A 14,149-nucleotide genomic window follows, 5' to 3' on the forward strand; every position below is an offset into this window, starting at 1 on the left:
GGACCCACAAGGATCATTGAGTCCAGATCCTGGCTCTGTACAGGACAATCAAAAATTCAAACCACATGTCTGAGAGCATTGTCCAAATGCTTCTTGAACTCTGGCAGCTTGGGGCTGTGATGATTGCCCTGGGGAGCCTGTTCCAGTGCCTGATCACCCATGTATTTCATAGGTGATTGTGACTAATTCAAATTTTGGAAAATTTTAGAGGGAGAGAAGATAATCATTACCTGAGAGCATTCCTAACAAACTCTACTATTTATGTGGTGTTGCCTAGGACTATTACATATAAATAACATATTTTAATCTCTGTTAATATTATGTTCTATGTATGGAACTCCTACATCTTAAGTATGTTTTTATAGAACTAGAGTATTGCATCTCCGTGTAAAATATCAGTTCCTTGAGCAGGAAGTTTTACAGTATGTTTCAGTACGAGAAAGCACATATATGCCCACAGTAAATTCAGACTTCTTACTCTAATGTGAGCATAAGCAGTAGTGGCAATAGCGTGATTTAACTCCAAAGTTCAATTACCTTTATACATGACAATCTCCTCATCTAATCAGGACTATTTAAAAATAAACAACAGAGATATACAGAAACCTGGGATCTATCTAGATTATTGTCTTTTTTTTTTTTTTCTTTGTCTTCTGTTATTTTGCTTAACAAAGAAATAGATCCAAAGTTTTTCTTAAGAAAGTTCTCAGGAAAGATAAAATAGTGGCTTGGCTAAAGAGAATGTCAGCAATCATTCAAAACCACCCAGCTGATGCATAGCTATGCAGCATCAGTGCCTGGGGTTGCTGTCCCATGAACAAAAGACACTAAAAACACCCTTCTACCCTCATATTCCCACCTGCAGGGGCACTAGCATTCATCCGGCACCACAGTGAGATGGGTCAGAGGGTGAAGCTAGCAGAAAACTAATCTGGCAAAAAAAAATAAAAAATCTGCTTGTTCAGCTCCCTGCACCAGCTCAATACAATATCAGACAAGCACCAGTGCAGACACAAAGGACCAAGAAATTTTGAGCTGGGTATGAGAGGTGACTGAAGAAGCCTCAACTTAATTTGGCTTATGTTGTGGTATTGCACCTTGACTTAGAAAAGTAGAGATCAACCTTCTTTTTTCAACAGCAAGTGGCTTTCTGGGGCAATCAGTCTTTTTCATCTATAGTGAAGAGCAAAATGCCAGTTTTAGGTATGATTTTTTAGGGTTGTGAGGGTTTATTTACCATTTTAAACATGTTTTTTTTCTAGGTACAGTTCATGTACTGGCAAACAAATCATCCTTAGTTTTGAGGATGATTTGCTTGAACAGAGATAACTAGGATTTCCCATGAGTGGAAGCCTCTGTTGGGATACCAACAGGTATAGGCAATCAGTATGAGGGCTTCAGGGCCCTAAGCTTCACCAAAAAGCAGAATGTGTCATGAGTGTCTCTTCTTTTCTGCCAGAAAAAGAAGTAGAGACGTAATCCTGCTACCCACTGGGAAATAATGGAAAACTACAGAAGGATATCAGTAGTTAGAAACTCAGTCTTCCTAATCAAAAGATTTTGCACCCAAGCAAGTATGGTAAGTATGAAAATTTTCTTCTACAATGGAGTGTTGCAAGACCATTATATTTCATTTGCTTTTCATCTCTCACATCTAAAATTTTTCATAGAATCATAGAATGGCATCAAGCTCCAGCCCCCCACTGTGGGCAGGATTGCCATCCACTCGGTCAGGTTGCGCAGGGCCACATCCAACCTGGCTTTGAGTGCCTCCAGGGATGGAGTATCCACAACATCTTTGGGCAGTCTGTTTCAGCACCTCACCACACTTTAAGTGAAGAATTACTTCCTAACATCCAACCTAAATTACCCCTCTTTTAAATTCATTCCCATTTGTCCTACCTCTATTAGACTGTGGAAAAAGTTGGTCCCCCTCCGGCTTATAAGCCCCCCTCAAGTTTCCATTTCTATTTCTTTTTCCATTTCTATTTCTTTTTTCTTCTTCTTTTTTTTTTTTTTTTTTACTCTCTCCTTCTCTTTCCATTTCTCCTGCTATCTCTCAAAAATACAATGACTTACACCAGCCAAATAGAATCTACAAAGTTAGGAAAATATATAACTTTTAATCATGTTAATTTTAATTACTGGCCACATAACTATTTGTTTACACCAAAGAGTTTTGAATTATGAAAAATGAATGAAGATTTTTTAAACTGCAGACATAAATTTGTATATTGCCTTTGTATTGATATTAGCTATCACTACTACATTTGTCTGATATTGAGTATTTACTGTTATGTATTATTTTCTGTACTTCTGAGGTGCTTATAAGTTTTCTGGCTTTTATGTGCATAGAGAGTGGAAAGATATATCTATGTTGATTTTAACTGAGCCATTTTTCCCTTTCATATGCTTACACAGGGTGCATAGCAATGGGTATGTTTTTCATTACCAAACAGCTGCATTTATGTTCATTTGGTTGCAAAGCTGTTTACTTTTGAAATTACTTTATTAATTGAAAAACTTGTAAATATTGGTAATGTCTCCTCCTACTGTAATTGCTACCACGTTTTTATCCACATTCCACTTACATTTGTTGCATATCAAGCCTGTTTAACTACTTCAGTAGGAGGGAATCAGACATGATAAAGCAGTATTAGTTAACCTCATCAAATGCTTGCATCTCAAATGCTGGCAGAAATATAAATGAGCTGAGCGTCTGACAGTGTTTCCAGATAGGACTGCATTAGTTACCTGGGGACATCTAGATCTGGAAAAGTTACGAAAGTTGCATCATGACTTTGATTTAAACAAGTTTTATTTGAGAATTCCAACTTGATCCTATCACTGTGACAGAACGAAGACAACAGACAAGGCACTTGTTTCCTAACCGTGTTCCTTAACGTATCAGTCTATAGACTGCATTTTCCACCAGACTTGAATTTAAAAGTATTTATCTCTTTCTTCCTTTTTTTTTTTTTTTTTTTTTTTTCTCCTATGTAGAAAAATAAGAGTTGTTGCTGATGCATGATGTATTTTTTTTACTTCATTGAAGAAATACATCTGAAATCCTGAATAAAGCATAGATCCCATCCTGCATGCCTCTGTTCTTACTGGGAGCTCTGCTTGGAGGGCTTGCAGGATTGGTTCAGAGAATACATGAGGAAGATAAGAAGGGAAAAAAGAAGAGAGAAAGGGAGAGAGATTGAAAGGGATTTTGTGGAGACAGAGATATATTAAACCAGGCTATGCTTTCTATTTTCAGTAGTTGAAGAGAAGTTCAGCTCTGACTTCAGAACATGAATTCAAAAGAAAACATGCAGCTAGGATTAGTGTTTGCTAGCACTCTTCACTATTAAATTCAGTTAATGTGCTGTTTCAAAAGTCAGCTCAAAGAGAACTTTCCGGATTAAAAGAATATGCCTTGTTTCTTCCTCTTGTCCTTTAGCATGTCTTTCACACCAACACACATGCACACGTTCACAGTGCTCAATAGTGGCTTGAGGAGATACAGTGTTAACCACAAATCCTTTCAGTCAAAATAGACAGTGTTTTCTCTGAAAAATGACAAAGCTGACTGGTAACCTGTTAAAAATCAAACTTCTCTGTGAAGCAGAAAAAGAAACAAAACAAACAGTCTTTATAAATAAATTAAAATTCTAACTAAAAAGCTAATTATAAGGGTATTTGTTTTGTTTGAGGTAAGGCACATCTATTATCATAAAGATAATTAACTCAGTCTGACAGATCTAATAAAAGGACAAGTTTAGCATTGGCTTAGCCAGAAGCCCAAGGCAAGCAATTTTTATAATTACTAGTTATTGTAACTGGGCTCAGAGAAAATGGTCTGTGATATTTAAACAGTAATGTTAATTTGCATTTAGACCCATTTTTTTTTTTTTCTCTTTCCCAGGCAAGATCTATTTAGCTGGAAAGTAAAAGGAACTGGAATAACTTTAAAAAAAAAAAAAAGTCTCTCTCCTTACAGAGAAACGTGGTCTCTTCATGCCTGGTTAATTAATATCCTCACAAGGTAAGTGCTCTGGTAATCACAAAACAATTAAACAGCTTAATGCAGTTTTAACACACAGAGAATGTTGAGTTTTCAGCTTGAAATGTCTGTAGACTGCATTTATTTGGTGCAACTGTATCTATTAATGCACAGAAGGGCTGTGTGTACCTCCACTGCCCATGCCCTCAACATGTGCCTGCTGTTGAGCAGGTGAAGAAAGGGCTGGAGCGGGGGGAGGAAGGCCCTCGTCTGCTCTAAGGAAGTGGCTCCCATTCACAAAAAAGAAAAGGAACAAAATGTTCAGGAATATATGCATAAGAAGTAAATTGCTCCTGCTGGCATGGTGTAGTAGCCCTTTAACTAATGCTTACCTCGACATTTTGTAGCACATTCTCTGCAAGAAAAACAAATCAACGTTTTAAAAGGAGAAAGTTATTTTTTAACTTCCTGTGTAATGAAGGTTTTAGAAATAAGTAATAACTAGATGAGAAAATACATCATTGGTTATATACTACAAAAAAGCATGCAAAGTACTTGCCATTCAAGTATGAATTTCATTATGTACTACATGTAGATATGGCTAACTCAGTGTATTTTGCTAAGGTAGGAGTAGATCTGGAGAGCACTTTAGAGTCATATAGGCTCCCCAGTTTTCTGCACGCTTCTGGACCAATATAGAGCTGCTGTAAACTGCCCTTCAAGGGTACCCAGGTATCTATGAGACTGCAGGAGTTTCCCATGAAAAGAAAGCGAAGGAAGAACAAAATCTTTGTTTATAAGATGATGGAATCAAATTTGAGCAACTCGTGGTTCAAAGGCCCCAGGCCATGTTGGAGCACATACAGAAGCAGCCCTTGTTAGCTACCCTCATAGGCCAACCCATTAATTCATGGCCTTTTTCATGGCAGGATATTTTTAATCAAGTTCTCAAGAATTTGTGATATTTTTTATCTCCTCCATATAGTATCAAGAATTTTATTTTGTCACTGATTTTGTTAACTTTGCCGGTTAGCATTTGTTTATTTTTATAGCAATTACCAATTTGCTGTTCTTACTGAACACTACTCATACAATGAAAGGGTAAAGGTGTTACTTGCCAGCCCTCTTGCTGCCCGGTTGTCTGAGGCTGATGACACTGCCCCAGCTTTTTGTGCTTCACTCTTAATGGGTTTGACGTGTTTTTAAAAACAGCTTGGCCAAGATTTTATTTTTAACATTTTTTTTCTAAATAAATGCCTATTTGAACTATGAAATTAGCATACACTCTGTCTTGTGTTTGGCTATTGCCTTCATATTAATAATTCAGTTTTTCTCTTCAATAAAATGTACTTTTTCATAGATTAAAAAAAATGAGATTTTTATCTATTTTGATTGAAGATTTTGATGATTTTCTAAAAATTTAATTTTTCAACCTCATCATGCTATGAGGTTTTTTGAATTTATTTCCCAAAGACTCCTGACCAATAAAATCTCAATGTGACTTTGTATCTGACTAGTTCCACTGAAATCATCAATATTTCTCACTCTCTGAGTAGCTATACGTGTGCTTTGCTGGAGGAGATCTCAAGGGTCTGATCCTTAAAGGTAACAAGCACTGGTTTGAGAGCTCTCGAAGGCCATCACAACATTCACTTCCAGCTCAGTGGAAGGAAAGTTCAAGGCTGAGGACTGCTTCTATTAAGTGTAACTGAGGATGTTATCTTTTTACTCCTGAATCCTTATAAACGTCAACATTATCTCATTGTTTCTAGAATGAATTTACCATCTCTCTTAGACATAATAGACAGACAAAACTCATTTTCCAGTTCTATATTTATGTCACTTGAAGTCAGAAGAAAGGCAGAACTTCACCTAAGAGATCTAATTTGGGCTGGGAAAAAATCCTTCCTCTTCTGAACTGCTGTGTGCATAAAATTTAGCAACAGGATAACTTACAGTTCCCTTCTGCCTTGAGTTTTGTAAATTTTTGTTCTGTTTGCTCTAGAGCCTTAAGATTTTATTGAGCACTGCAGTGCTATACCTCTGCCATATTTTTTGGGTGCTCTTCACAGTGATGGTTGTGGAGAAAAACACAAGTTGTGGTGCTTGTGGAGAAAAACATTGGTGGCAATTCAACAACTTACATTTGTTTCTTTAAGTCTGAAAAAGTTGTCAGAGTATTTCTTGTCATATTTTAAGGATTTAAAGTGGGTCAGCTTTTGGCCTAAAATTGATGGAGCCCTTTAAATATGCTCTAGCTATAGCATGTTATTAATCACTGTGGCAGACATAAAGTACATTGTTTCATTGCTGAGAATAGCATGTTTTCCTTTGCTTGTGAATTGATCCCTGAAAAGTTCCTCCTGGGAATATGTTTGTTCTTTCCTTCTTTTGTTCATTCATTCTTTCTTTCTTTCTTTCCTTCTAAGGCAAAACGCCTTTTAACTACAGATGTGCTAATCTGTAGAAGACTCCAGAAATCATTGATCTGTGGTCAGCGTAGGTATTAATCTACCTGGGTTTGGAGATTAAAACAATGAACGATTAATTAAATAGCCTTGAGGTTATTTTTCAAAAACAGCAATGTAAGCAGTGATGGGCAAGTCTCAAAAGGTTTATGTAAGGATTCGAATCAGATCAAATCCCTAAATATCATAGACTGAGAAGCTCACTGGAAACATACATAAGAGGGAAAAGTGCTTTGAGGATGTATTTTAAGTTAGACCAATCAGCCCAGTGGGAAAAATAAGAAAATGTTTAGAAAACACCTTTTAATCTTGAGGCTGAGAGTCAATACACATCCTAAATACACTTTAATTTCTCTATCAAGGAAAGCATGAGTATTTAGATGGCTTTCAAAGTCTGAATACAGGGACAAATGTAGAATTTATTATCACATTTTATTGTTTTCATAATGACTTAGTGTTTGGTAAAACTGGTAACAAGAATTCCAGCACAGTAGAGATTTTATTCTTCTCATAGCTTTTCTTTCTCTTTGCTCCCACAGAATGAAAAGACCTTCCTACACTGACATGTAAGATTATACGTTGTTACTGCCAAATCCCTTGGGAGCATTTCTTCTGTGACACCAATGAAATAGAAATGTGGAGAGATGTCCAAACATAGATTCTGTGCATCAGCCCTCATGATACCACATAAATTGACCCATAAACCACATTCATTCTTATATCTTCCCCTTCTTCCAATTTTTTTTCTTTTTCTTTTTTGTTTTTGTTTTTCTTATCAAATATTCTATCAGTATACTTCTGGATGGCTACCAGGCTTTAAACTGAGAAGGAGCAATGTAGTCATACTGCAGGGCAGAAACCCATTTAAATTACCTTGCCTTTTAACCCCAGGTTAACTCTGAGCTAACTGAGGCTATGTCTTTCTCACTGCTTTTGAAAAGGAAAGACCAAGAGAGTACATAAAAATTTGTCTTTTTTCCAGTATGCTATGGAGATATAACCTTAGTTTGTAAGCTTTTGGGAGCTGTGTCTAATCATATAGTTGAGCAGTGGAACTTTCTCCTCAGTAGTGCTTCTGGCTGTGGTGACACCAGAAATAATGTGACATTACTTGAGCAAATGGGAAGATAAAATAATTGCAGTGATTTCTATCAGGGCTATTAAAAAGGTCCCATATGCACTTCTGCCATGCAGCTTTTGTTGCAGCTTGGCAATGTTCTAGCTCTAACATTAACAGTTCCCTCTCAGATCTAACATCCAGATGGTCAGCAGTTGTGAACTACTTACTGAACTGCTCTTGAAGTTATGCCAAGATAGATATTTGTATACACATATTCATTCTGCAAGCCAGTGCTGTAAGGTCACAGGAAGAACAAGGTCAGAAGTGACTTGTCTCATGTTTTTGGGGGTGTGCATTGGCTCGACTGGCTGCCCACAGTCACTGAGCTGCAAACAGAAGAGGTGGAGATAATAATTCATAACAAGTCAGTTATTCATTGAATTTTTGAATCTCTTTATGTTTGCAAATTGTCCATGAACAGACCCTGATTTTCCTGAATGCATTAGTTACTCAGAGTTATTTGCTGACACAGGAAACAGAAACCACAGAAATGCTGGCTGGGGTTACCTTTCTCTGAGGCTGAGCAGAACTGCCATCGGCTAGGCACTTAATGTGAGGGCTGGTGAAAGAAATGGAGCATAAGGCCAAAATGCAGGAAGCTGAGAGACAGAGATAGCCATCATTAGAAGGTCTGCAGCCTTTTGACCTGAGATGTTATTAGCTACATGCCCCAGCTTGATCTTTGGCATTAGTCGCTCTGCAGAGATGTTGTTTGCTTTGTTTCAGTCTTCTTGGATGTTTTTTCCAACCTGGGCTGCTGCCTTTGCTCCTCTTGCCTCACCTTTTTATCTCATTCTCCTGACATATCTTTTCAACTGTTAGAGTAAGTTTTGGCTACAAAAAAAATCTGACACACAGCTCCTTCTCAGACATTTCATGGGTAATGTGAAGATAAAAATACATTCATAATTTGAGCTATTAAACCATTCTGATTAACCCTTTCTATCCACAGTATACATTTTTTTCCCACACTGTTGTTTTTTATCTAGCAGTGTGCATATGTACAGTGGTACAGAGGTTGGTGGCCCTGCCTGTGGCAGGGGGGGCTGGAGATTCATGATCTTGAGGTCCCTTCCAACCTGGACCATTCTGTGTGATTCTGTGTGTGATGATCCCATGATTCTATTTCCAGCACGTATTCCTGGCCTGGCATAAAACTAATGAAAAGGCAACTGGGAGAACTGTGGGCAGAAGGAACGTGATTCCAGGTGAATTTGATTAGAAATTGAAACAAATGTAAGCAGGGAGTATTTTGCAGTGCTCAGTCACACTGATGAGCCCTTAATTGGTGGTACTAAATGCTTCTAGTTAAAAGCAGTGTCTAAGTAACTAAGCTGTACAATTCATAATGCATACTGCATATTGCTTCCACTTCTGTGCAGTGGGGCTGTGTGGAAAGCAGCATCCCAGGTGCAGTGCAGGGTGGATGAGTGGATGCAAGTTGAAACGAACCTCCAGCCCCTGTTCAGAAAAAGTCCTGAGAAAGAAGACGTTGTTGCAGGGGTTTCTCATTTGCCTGATTTTTCAGAAAGGATTTAGGGATTATAATAGATGTAAAGAATGAAATGAGTCAACATTTCTATGTTATGCAGATTAGAGATCACAATGAGGTAGCATCACAGAAAGGTGGAATTCAGCCCTTAGAAAAGGCACTTTCACTAGGGCAGGTGCTTACAGTGGGGCTGGGGCCTGCATAGTGGAGGCACCGTCTCCAGGGCCCATTCTGTTACTTCAGACACAACAGGAGGGGGAACGGCTGCTTACGAGGGTGCACAGTGATAGGACAAGGGGGAGTGGTTTTAAACTAAGACAGGGGAGGTTTAGGTTAGATATTAGGAGGAAGTTTTTTACATAGAGGGTGGTGATGCACTGGAAGAGGTTGTGGATGCCTGGAGGCATTTGAGGCCAGACTGGATGTGGCTCTGGGCAGTCTGGTCTGGTAGTTGGTGACCTTGCACATAAGAGGGGGATTGAAACTAAATGATCATTGTGGTACTTTTCAACCCAGGCCATTCTACGATTCCATGATTCAGTGAAGTACTGACTGACCCTTTGTTGCTTCTGCTAAGCTGGAGGAGTGAGTAAAGAAAGCCAGGACCAAACACATGCCTGTATCCCCTGAAGATGGCTCTAGCCAGCCTTAGGATCCTTATCGTTCTCACTGTGGGTTCTTTGACTTGAACACAGGTATGTTACTTTATGATGCTTGACGGTAATTAAGACAAAGGCTTTTTTCTTTCCTGACAATGAGTACACCACAGTGAGGAAATCTGAAAAAGAATACTGAAGGAATGGAAATGAGTTCCTGCATTCAGGGGAGTGTATAGCAGTAACTATAGGCAGTACTCTGTTGCTATCTGACTTTTCTTCTTTTATACTTTTGAAACAAAGCTAGACTCATCCTCATTTCAGCTGCTAATGTTCTCTGAAGGCAGAGCCAGTGGAGTGAGACATGCTGTTCCCATGCCTCATGTTATCTTATCAGCTTCCTCTCCTGATCCCTGGGATGCAAGGGAATTTCTAGCATAAACCTTAAGCACTCCCACAAGCCACCAAGTCAGATTAAATGCAGAAATTACTAAGCTGCTTAATTTAGTCATTTTATTTCTTAACCCTGAATCTCTCTCCAGAAAACAGGGGAGAAAAGTCAGACATTTAATAGAATAGTCACTTCTCTGACTGAGCTCAGCTTCTCTGTAAATAGTTTTTTTCCTTTCCCATGAATGTTTGCCCACATTCTGGTCTCTTTTCTTTAGAAAAACTTTCCTGAAACTAGAAAAATTAGGAAAGATAAAACAAGAGTATGTGCAAATGAAGGAAATCTTGCCTTCTAGTAAAACACATATCTTCATGAACAAAGACTGGATGACCCAAAGGCAACAAACCTTGCTTGCAGGACTCAGGCACCCTAACTTGGGCTCATGAAGTTAACTTCAAGTCATTCCACATCACCACAGCTACCTGGGCAAAACAAAATCAATGAAATATCATAAGAGTAAAAGAATATGTACTCCTGGTACAAACTGGTAAGGATGGCATCAATTTATTATTGCTGTGAACAGTAAAATATAATATTTTAAACTAGTTAAACTGAAAATCTCTGTCATCTTTTGGAATTTTTTCCTTCAGTTTCTACACACATATGTAATACTGTCTATTAAGCTGTAAGCAAATCTGCATGTTTTGCTGCTTCAGATTGGTACAATCTCTTCTGTTTGCCTTTCACCCTATCATCTTCTATGGGTTCTTTTCTTTCGTATTTGTTGCATTTATTGTTCTTTATTTAATCCTTACCTGCTTAGATAATCATCTGACCTAGTTTTATGATATGGATTAAAGTAAATCCTATAATATAAGAAGTATTCTTTCTTTTCTCTATTCTGCCCTATCATCTGTATTCTGTCAAGATTGTAGTTTCTGGGGCTGGCTTTCACTAAGGGGGCATCCATGTCTCAGACTCACTCCTTAAGTGACTGGGATCATGCAGTAAGCAGCTTTGTTCTCTGAGTGCTCGAGTACCCACCCATTATCTCATTGCCTCAAAAGCAGCCTCAGTTCTTCATCTCTGAAGATAACTTTGTCTCTAATTATTCAGTCAGAAACTCCCACTCCAAAAAAAAAATCACAGTAGTGATAGTGATGACTATATTCTAACCTTATGTCACAGTTTCTTGGTTAGTAGATCTCTGTTTTTACAATGTTAAGTCATTTGGGGTAAATAAGTGCTTTGGATAGTCATCTAGCAATCTTTTAACATTCTTGTGTTAAAAAGCCAGTTGAGATTTGTGCTAGCACTGTAAATTTATCTGCAATTTAGCAAGATCAGCAACGTGTAGACTATTAAGAATATTAATAAATGCAAGCAAATGTGAACATCAAGGAGAAGAATTGAGACTTCCTTCCCTTTTTTGCTTTGTGCTAAAGGAAATAACAAAGAGCTGTGCGAATGTCCCAGCCCTAGACTATACAATGACTGGGAATCAGTCTTTTTTCTGTGTTTTTGTTTTTTTTTTTCCCCTGAAGCTCACATCTTACTTTTTGCTTAACAGTTGACCAAGCACTGTGTGGGATGTTGGCTGCTCAGTGCTGTGGCTGATTTTCATGCCCTGTCTTGCCCCAAGACTTGCTCACTGATCCATACATTCCTTTACAGGAATGCATCCAGATTTCTTCTCTCATTTTCACACTTTTATAGTTTTTCCTTTTGGGTGATAATGGCTCTTATAATTGCTAAAATGTGACATACAATCTGAGAGGCCTGTCCCATTGTGAAAGTTAATACATAGAATCATAGAATCACAAGGTTGGAAACGGCCTATAAGATCATCTAGTCCAACCATCTTCACACTCCCACTGCTACCACAAATGTCACATGTCACATGTTCAGGTATGAATTTCTATTTCTGCTATGTAAGGACATGGTAGTGAAGTATAATTAGGATTTAAACAAAACTTTCTGGAAGACAATGAGCAGATTGTTCTTTATTTCACTTGCTGTTAGTAATTCTTCTTGTCTGGGGAATGACTCTGTGGCTTCAGAACCTGGTACCAGTCCATTGCTGTGTCTTCTTGCCATTCAAAAGGGACATTTGTAGCACAGCATGGAGGATGTGGCTGTACTTTCTATGCACAGCACTGAAAATTTACCTCAAATGTTTTCTGTATACATGTCCTTTCCTCTTGGAGCCTCAGAATTGCATGGTGTGTGCCTGTCTGAGTTGCCTGAATACTTGAGATTTAGCGGTGCTGGCTGTTCCCCTTGCCATCCAGAACCCATTTTACTCTGTTGTTTTTAATTGTCTGTCTATGGATGTTAGTGAATAGAGTGTGTATATAGATGCACTGTCACACGCAGTACAGTTCTGTAACACAAAGTATGCTACTGTACTATAGGGCCTGTGGCAGGCACAAAACCTATAAATGTAACATTTCTTCACTGCATACATCTCCATATAGGAAAAGAGGGAGACTGGGCAGCAACTCTCACTCAAACAACCTTGTGAACATAAAAAAAAAAAAAAAAAAAAAAAACAACCCACAACTCTATTAGTTTCTATCTGGAGTCATATGTTTTATTTAAATACACAAAAATAAAATAAACAATGCATGTCTATAATAATGAATTCCAGAGTAAACAATGCAAATGAAAGTCTGCAATGTGTAAACATCCAATGATCAGTCCAGATCTCTGGACTTTTCTCCTGGTGCTGCACTGCTTCATGGCTGCAAGCAGAATACTGTGGGATAAATCCAGGCTGCTCACTGCCTGATGGTGGCCAGGAGTTATCACCTGGTGCGAGGGCTGCAGTTGAGGGCAGTGGTAGGCAGGCAATTCCAGCTTTTATCGCCAGGTGAGAATTTTCTGATGCTTGTGGATCAGAGTCCCAAGGGCTCCCAGTCTTTATAGAACTAATAAAGGACCAGTGTATTAGCCCTCTTGCTTACCGACTTTTTATTTCCATATGTATTTTAGATGTTCTGAGTCAAAATTAATACCATGAATAACGTAGTTAAAGTACTTTGAAATAGCTCAGTGACCTATCCTGCATCTGTGTTGTCCTCCTCCAAATATTTCATTAACCAAAAAAAGATACTGGAGGATACCAGGTGATCTTAGTTTTGTCGTTGAAAAAGAATACCTTTTCTGGGAAGCCTAATTTCCCTGAAAGGGAGCTTAGCTACCCAGCATTTTCCTGTTACAATGTTCTCATCTGATTGCCTTTATTAGAAAAGAAATTTACTAGAATTAATATGTGTGGTCCCAGCGTTACTGTAATCACCTTTTTCATTTCAGAAAGAATATTTTCATTTATGCTTAGAGAAATTTATTGATACCTAACCAGTTCTACTGATGCTAGAAAAGTCCCCCATCTAAAATATGTGTCTGAATACTCATAGAATTTTTGCTTAAGCAAATATTTTTTTCACAGTCAGGCAACACTTAATCTAACCAACATTTACTCAGATCAATATATTTTAATTGAAACTAATGGCAGATAAGTTAAACAAAGTTTTTTCACCGAACTAAGTACATTAAATCAATACATTGCTAAAAAATTGCTATATATTGTATAAAAGGTATTTTTTATTCTTAGCTGAATTCATTTTATTGAAACACATGCATATGAATGGTAGCCAAAATACTGATATTTAGATACTGCTGATGCTGATGGCATCAGTACCTTTAGAAATTACTAAACAAACTTATGCAAACAAGATGAATAATATTAAAAGCTTATTTGCCAAAAAAAAAAAAAAAAAAGAAGAAGAAAAAACATGGATATGATTTTATTCCTTCTTTCTTCTAAAAAATATCCATCTGACTGTGGGTAGAGTAGGTAGAGAAGTAATTTAGTCCCAGACTCTTCCCAGATGACATAGAAACTCAAGTAAGGCACCTCCATCTTTCTCATGGTGCAACCAATCAGCATTTGAAGGTGATTCTTTACATCAATTTTCTTGGATTAGCACGGACTTTTCAACAAAGATCTTATGTTCATTGGAACCTGTCAATAGTGGCTGTTTTTGAAAAGTTTGTCAAAGTAAGAGAAATCAAAGACCTTGATGTTG

General features: G+C 37.8%; 1 long non-coding RNA gene across 1 annotated transcript; it reads left to right on the plus strand.

Annotated features, from left to right (window-relative positions):
• The first annotated feature begins 3,920 nt into the window (after nucleotides 1-3,920).
• Nucleotides 3,921-10,605, plus strand: LOC149918270 (uncharacterized). The gene is made up of 4 exons (XR_016466497.1): nucleotides 3,921-4,033; nucleotides 8,712-8,787; nucleotides 9,588-9,766; nucleotides 10,414-10,605. It is a non-coding gene; the product is annotated as an uncharacterized LOC149918270 (long non-coding RNA).
• The last annotated feature ends 3,544 nt before the right edge of the window (nucleotides 10,606-14,149 follow it).

The sequence above is a fragment of the Phasianus colchicus genome, chromosome 4, assembly GCF_987193195.1.
Source record: "Phasianus colchicus chromosome 4, bPhaCol1.hap1.1, whole genome shotgun sequence".
Lineage (NCBI taxonomy): Eukaryota > Metazoa > Chordata > Aves > Galliformes > Phasianidae > Phasianus > Phasianus colchicus.